The sequence below is a fragment of the Nicotiana sylvestris genome, chromosome 1 (genome assembly GCF_000393655.2).
Source record: "Nicotiana sylvestris chromosome 1, ASM39365v2, whole genome shotgun sequence".
Lineage (NCBI taxonomy): Eukaryota > Viridiplantae > Streptophyta > Magnoliopsida > Solanales > Solanaceae > Nicotiana > Nicotiana sylvestris.
The window spans coordinates 155,563,082-155,570,353 of NC_091057.1; the positions used below are offsets into that span (position 1 = coordinate 155,563,082).

The following is a 7,272-nucleotide window of genomic DNA, read 5'->3' on the forward strand; positions in this document are numbered from 1 at the left end:
CTTAAACTCTAATAGTTTGTTTGCTCAAACTTTTAAAAGTGTTTTTAAAAAAAAATACTTTTGAGTAAGAAGTTATTTTTTTCTGCTTCTCAAAAATTATTTTTGCTTTTACTAAAAAATATTTTTTTCTTTCTAAAAGTTTGGCCAAATACCTTAATTTTAGAAAGAAAATACTTTTGGCCAAAAAGGCGATAAGACAGAATGTCAATTCAGTAGGTGCCGATTGTAAATCTCAAATCTCTCGTAATAATTCTCTGATAAGGAATCCAGTAAGGCTTCCATTTCATTGTCCATCAAGCTTAGTCACACGAAATGGCAACATCGTGTGATGTAACAAGTATAAGAATTGATGGTAAAATAAAAGGAATCGGTAATCTTGTGGCTGTAGCGACAATAATAAATGGATATTTCTTAAAAAGGGAAAGATATAGCTACGTGAAGAGGTTGTAAATATAAACTATATGTAACCAGACATGCAAGTTGATTCCAAATTCTATCAAGTACACATAAATGAGAATATATTAGCTAGGTTAATTTTTATATAATATATTGGGGAATACGATAGCTCGTATATATCATCAATAAATCAATCCTTGTGGCTGACAAACTGTTGACCGACACTCCACATATATAGTAGTACTAAACAGTATGTATGATAGAAAATCTTCATCGTCAGCTATCACAATGAAAGAACAGTATGGACTCTTTTGTGGATTTATTAGATAAACTGACAAGAACTTTTATGTACTATCAATATTTTTTAACTTGTACTAGCTGCTTACACGACATATTTTTTAGATTACTGATTTCACTTATTATTGATATCTTCTGCATTTATTTTCTATGTGATTTGACAGTAAGATTCAGTCACATTGACTGTGAATAAGAAGAACTTTTAGTAGTCCTTTTTCACTTTAGGTAACTAATACGAAAAGAACTCTCAGAACTAGTACAAGCGTTTGTAGTCCAACGGTTAGGATAATTGCCTTCCAAGCAATAGACCCGGGTTCGACTCCCGGCAGACGCACTTCTTTTTACCTTTGCACAACTTTTTCATTGTAAAAAGAAATTGGGAACGAGACCGGACGGGGATCTAGTTCAAATTAGAGTAGAATGGTGCTCTAAAACATTCAATACTAAAAATTCTAATAAATGCTCCGAAAAAATTTACTCTCTCCGTTTACTTTTACTTGTCCATTATTTACCTTTCACACCCTTAAGAAATAATAAATAAAGTGCATAATTTACCCAGTATTAAAAAAAGTGAGAAGCGGAGCGGGAAGGGTATTGTTACCAGTGTTAAAAGCGGCTCAAGTATGCATAAGCGACCCCTTCTCTCTAAAAAGCGAGAAGCGGTGAAGCGCCCAGAAGCGATCGAAGCAGACGCTTTTTTAATTAAAAGACCCAAAGTCTTTTTTCAATTAAAAGACCCAAATCGATGTTTCTGTTTTAGCACTTCTTCGACTTCTTTAGCAGCAAACTATGGTTCTTCAAACCAGTGATTTCTTCCTCACTTCAAGCAGCGATTTGTTCGAGCAAACTAGGGTTCTTCTTCTTCAAGACTTCAACGGTACAACAACAACTTAGTTTCAATAGGTATGTTTTCCAGATTTATTTTTATTCTTCTTCTTCTTCTTCTTTTTCTTTCTAAACGTCTAAAAAGCGCCGAAATATTGGCGAATTTTTTTTCAGAAAAATTCTGCCCAGTTTCTGCTACCCAATTTCTGCCCAATTATTTATTTAAATTTATTTTTTTTAAATTCCGCTTCACTTAAAAAGAGCGGGCGCTTCGCTTCTCGCTTTTCGTGAAATAGGGATTGTCACTTTTCCTCGTTTCACGCTTGTAAGCACGTGATTTTTGCCCTATATGAGAATTACTCCCAAAAAATTCAAAAATAAAATGATTTTTTCTTTGGTGTGCAATTTTGTGATATTTTGTGATATTTTGAATAATTATTTGTATTTGTCTGTGCGTGTTTATTTGCTAAATTAATAAAAAAATACAAAAATATATCGCATTTTGCATGTAGGATTTAATTCTACAATTGTTAGTAATTAAATTTGTTTTACAAAAATTAAAAATTACAAAAATAGGCATCGTTTGCAATTTTAGCATTTAATGTCAAAATATACAATTTTATGCTTAATTAATACTTAATTGTGCGTTAATTGTTATTGGGAGTTAATTTGCGCTTTTATAACTTAATTTAGTTCCTAATAATAGTTTAAGTATTTTTATAATTTAGTTTTAAAAAATAAAAGAAGAAAAGAGAGCGAAAATATAAAGAAAGTCGGAATTAGGCCTCTTCTTCAATTTCAAGCCACAGGCCCAAAAAATGGCCCAATCTTCCCTACGACCCAGTCCATTTCGAACTGGGTCGACCCAGTCCATAACCCAAAAGACCCAAACCCCTTTGTCTTACATTTTACAAAACAAAACAAAAAAAAGAAGACAAAAACCCTAAAAAAATTTCTAAACCATCCGCCCCCCCTCCTATCTTCTTCTTCTTCCTCAAGCTTCAAGAAAGCCAACAATGGCCACCCTATCTTCTTCCTCTCCAAAACCTCTCCGGCGATCCTCCATTAAATCCGACCACCCATGGCTACATCGTCTTCATCTCCTTCTTCTTCGTCCGAAATTCCTAGCCCTATCCGCCATTGACGAAGCTCGTCGAGCTCAAGCTTGAGCTCGACGTCCATGGCTGACCATGCTGCTTCTGTTTCGACCAAACGACCTCCGAACGCGACCGAACTGCTGCTGCTCGCGCAGCTGCATTCAGCAACTTTACGTCCAAACACTCCTGTCGCAGCTGCTTCATCGTCAACCTCCCCATCGCTGCTTCTGCCGATGTTGCTTCTTCTCCCCGTCCTCCTCCTCGATGGACTGCTGCTTCCATGGTTGTCGTTGATGCTGCTATCACTGCTTGGACGCCGCTGCTAGTTCGTCACCGCTGTTGGGTCGTCGCCGCTGCTGCTTTGTCGCGGCAGTGGCTTCAGCTGCCCCCGACGCTGCCGCCTCACCTTCGTCCTCTTCACTTCGGCCTCGCATACACGGATGAGTTTTGGTCGATGTCATTCGTCGTTGGTTAGTCATTCGTCGTTTCAATCCGTTTAGTAGTTTTTGAATTTTATTTTGTCCGTATTTTGTTTTGATATTTTTCGAATCTAAAATCGGCGAATGTTTGTTTTATTCATGTCTATGGTTAGATATTTGATTTTTGGTTTTGTTCATGTTCATGTTGTTTGTTAAATTAATTTTCAGATTTCAAAATAGAAGTTTAATTAGTTGTTTTCATATTCATTTCATGTTTGTATTATTGTTTAAGTGAATATTTGTTAGTTTGATGTTTGTTAGATTCAAATTGAAATTTAATTAACTATTTCTTCAATTTGTTTCATGTGTTTATGTATTGTTAGAAATTGTTAATATTGTTAAGTTCAAGTTTAAGTTCATAATTGTTTCTTCGTCGATCTTGTTATTTGTTTAAAGAATTTAGTTGTGTTAGAGAAATATGTTGGTTTAATCGTTTAAATCCATCATGTTTGTTGTTTAAAATAGATTTAATTCATGTTCATACTTTGTTTGATTGTTCTTGAATCCGAAATTTGTATAGCTTGATTTCTTGTTTACCATTTGTGATTATTTCTTGAATTTGTCTCATAAAGTTTAATATAGGAATTGTTGGTTGTAATGTTGTTAGAATTGATTTTAAGTTCAATATGATTGAAGTTAGAAATCTAAATATACTTGTTTGTTGTAGTTGTTGAATCCGAAAATAGGATTGTTTGTTGCTAAAATATTGTTCAATCAAATTTTAGTTGTTCTTTGTTGTTCAATTTGTGTTCATGTGATTTGTTGTTGAAATGTTGTTAAAATCGTGTTCATGTGATATTGTTGTTATGATGTTCATCCGTGTTCATATTGTTGTTTGAACATTGTTAGAAATTGATCATATTGTCTATATTTTGGTTAAGTTTGATTAATTGATGTGTTATAGCTGATGGGTAGTTTGGTAAATTTGTAGTACGTTCAGGGGTAGTTTGGTAATTTCAGTAAGGTCGGAGGGGGTAGTTTAGGAATTGTACATTTTGTAATTGTTTATATGAAGCATGGGGGACAAAATAAAATGGGGTGGGTTGTGATATGGTTATTTAATATAAAGGGGGGACAAGATTTAATTTAAAGGGGGAATCTTGCATTATTTTATGTTAGGCATGGGGGACAAAATGAAATGGGGTGGTGTGATATGTTTATTTAATGTAATGGGGATGAGTGGGAAGATAATGGGTTGGGTAGAGAAAAAGTATTGATTTTAATTAATTGAAAGATTTATGGGATGTGTTATAAAAGAGAAGTCTTGAAATCAGAATACATAGAGAGAATAGAGAGAGACAAACAAGAAAAAATACACACGAATCTGAGAAGAAAAAGAGAGAAGAAAAAAGGGCTGAACATTTAAGAGAAAGAAAAATTCCGAAAAATATTTAAGCTTTCAAAAATAAAAATAAAAACTAAAAATCTTTTGCTTTCTTTCTTTGTTTGAAATTAGTATTAATGGTTGTTGTTTCATTCAAAGCTTAAAGCTTTTGTTTTTGGGATTACTACTCCACCGGTCTGTTACTGGGTTGTTACTGTTGCTGGATTGTTGCTGCTGTGTTGTACTGTTATTACTGCTGCTGATTCTCATCTTCATTTTCTTTTGCTTCCAATATCAGGTACATATCTGTAAATTCATGTCACGAAAAGCTTCAACATGACAAATTAATGAAGTTCGGGAATTATAATTCTGTTTTTCATTCGTTCAAGTTCATTAGTTAAAAATTTGGTTTTTGTTTCAGTTGATTAATATAGTAGTACGTTTGGCGTAATGAATATAAGGTAATTGTTACCTCTTAAAGTTCGTTTAAGTGTTGTAATAATATCATCTATTTCGGAATTTTCATTAAGTGAAGTCATGATTGAAATATCAAGGTAGGGAACATGGCATAAAATGGGCCATTAATTACATCCCGTAATATTGTTAGCTAAATGTAAAGTAGAATGGAAGTATCAAGAAATTACATTATTAGTATATCTTGTAAAAATCTGATTTTGGTTTAGATTGATATAAGTTGCATGTTCATATATGGCATGATGATGAGTATATATATAATCATATGTGGAAGGTGAGTTGATACAGCTCGTTACGAGTTTAGAATATTAGGAATGGTTCAAACGTACAACTATATTGCATGTGATGTAATTTTATTGAATCAATTTGTATAATAGTTCTCTTTCTTATCAACTTGACTCTTATCTTCCATTGCAAACATTAACCAAACCATTGCAACTTTGGACTAAAACAAATACATGAGAAGGACATGGGATTTATAAACGAATCGTGGCATTTTATGTAAAAGATATATAGAAGAAGAGTTCGCCTTAAATGAAACAATGAAGATTCTGCGGAAACTATTAATTTGTTTATCATTTTAAGTTCTTTCCCAATTTTATACACGATTCGATTTATGGACATCCAAATGTTGTATCCACGAAAAAATGTTAGTTTTAGATACATATTGTCTGTTTTCTTTTTCACGTCATTAATTCTTTAAAATTTGAGGTATATGATTCATATGTGTAAAACAAGGCTCGCGGTCAACACATAATAACAATTTGTAGAGAACCTTATCAAGAATATTTTTGTGATTAGGGATACGTTCGCGTAACCTGATTATATTTCTAAAAGCAATTCGGATTATGCGTTCGCGCAACTTCGATCGAATATTTAATAAAAGGGATTCCTCGGAGAATATCATTATTAATTTCATAAAAACCCGAGATGTGAGGTTCACTACTTAATTATACAAAAAGGGCGAATGTTCTTGATTTTATTAAAGAATAATTTCGAAAATAATTATTTTAATAAAAATATTATCTATATTATTGTGTACACGTGCGTGTGACACAACTCTGCACGCATGTTTTAAAAATATAATTTATAACACGAATATACGTACGCGTGATTCGATTCAAAGAAGGGTCTTTAAATCTAAATAGAAGCGGTAACAATAAAATCATGCAATAAAAATGTATTTTACAAATCAAAATAATCAAGCCGAATATAACAGTTGAGCGACCGTGCTAGAACCACGGAACTCGGGAATGCCTAACACCTTCTCCCGGGTTAACAGAATTCCTTATCCGGATTTCTGGTGCGCAGACTGTTAAATAGACAGAGTCATATTCTCCTCGATTCAGGGATTAAAACCGGTGACTTGGGACGCCTTAAAATTCCCAGGTGGCGACTCTGAAACAAACAAACAAATCCCGTTTCGACTGTCCTTTAATTGGAGAAAACTCCCTTGCACCCTCGCGGGGGCGGAAAAAGGAGGTGCGACAGCTCTGGCGACTCTGCTGGGGACAAAACCCAGAACCACTGGTTCAGGGTTCAAGAATTCGAGCTTAAAATAATTGTTATAGTTGGCTTTATTTATTATCTGATTTTTTTTACATGATATATGCCCAATGTGCTAAATGACACTTTTACCGCTTTAATATTATTTGAATTATGAATATATACAACTGCTACGAAACCCCCTTCTTTCTGAGTCTTCTAAATTTATGGTGCACACGTGCGCGTGGCCCACCTTTCTGTTAAAGTCATACCAAATAAGACGAAGTTGGGACAAGTAACTAGGCCGGGTAGACTTTCGTGCTCCCGGTACGTTGCCCCCGCTTCGGCTCAAACTGTCCGTTTGGGTAAGCCAGGGCTAGATCAATATGCCTCAGGTTTTTTCACTTAGAATAACTCAGCTTCATGCCGGATCCCTAGTAGGAGCGTTTGTTTGCATCACGTGCATTTGACTTTGGAGACTCAACACAGGGGTTGGGTCTGTCTAGGACAGGTGTACCAAAAAAATGACCATCCTGATGCATCTTACTTGCTGCTACTTGCGCATTTATTTGATCCGGATTTGTGTGTTGACTGACTTTTGAATATCAGGAATAATATTTTAAAATTGAAAAAAAGAAATAGCGGTTAGGGAATTGACTGTTTATTTTTGAAAAAAAAACAATGCCCAAATAACTGTCAAAACTCTGCCGAAATTTTGAGAAAAAAAAATGTTTTATTAGTTTGTTTTATTAAAAGCAAAGGAAAAATAGAAAAAAAAAAAGAGTCGTTGTTCAGTCTGTCTTGTTTTTAAAAAAAAAACAAATTAGAAAAAAAAATAGTTTGTCTTGCCATAAAAAATGAAAATGAAAAAGAGTCTTGTTTTTAAAATGGATTT

General features: G+C 34.0%; 1 non-coding gene across 1 annotated transcript; it reads left to right on the forward strand.

The window, feature by feature from the left end:
- Positions 1 to 955: 955 nt before the first annotated feature.
- On the forward strand, positions 956 to 1,027 carry TRNAG-UCC (transfer RNA glycine (anticodon UCC)). The gene has a single exon. It is a non-coding gene; the product is annotated as a tRNA-Gly (tRNA).
- The last annotated feature ends 6,245 nt before the right edge of the window (positions 1,028 to 7,272 follow it).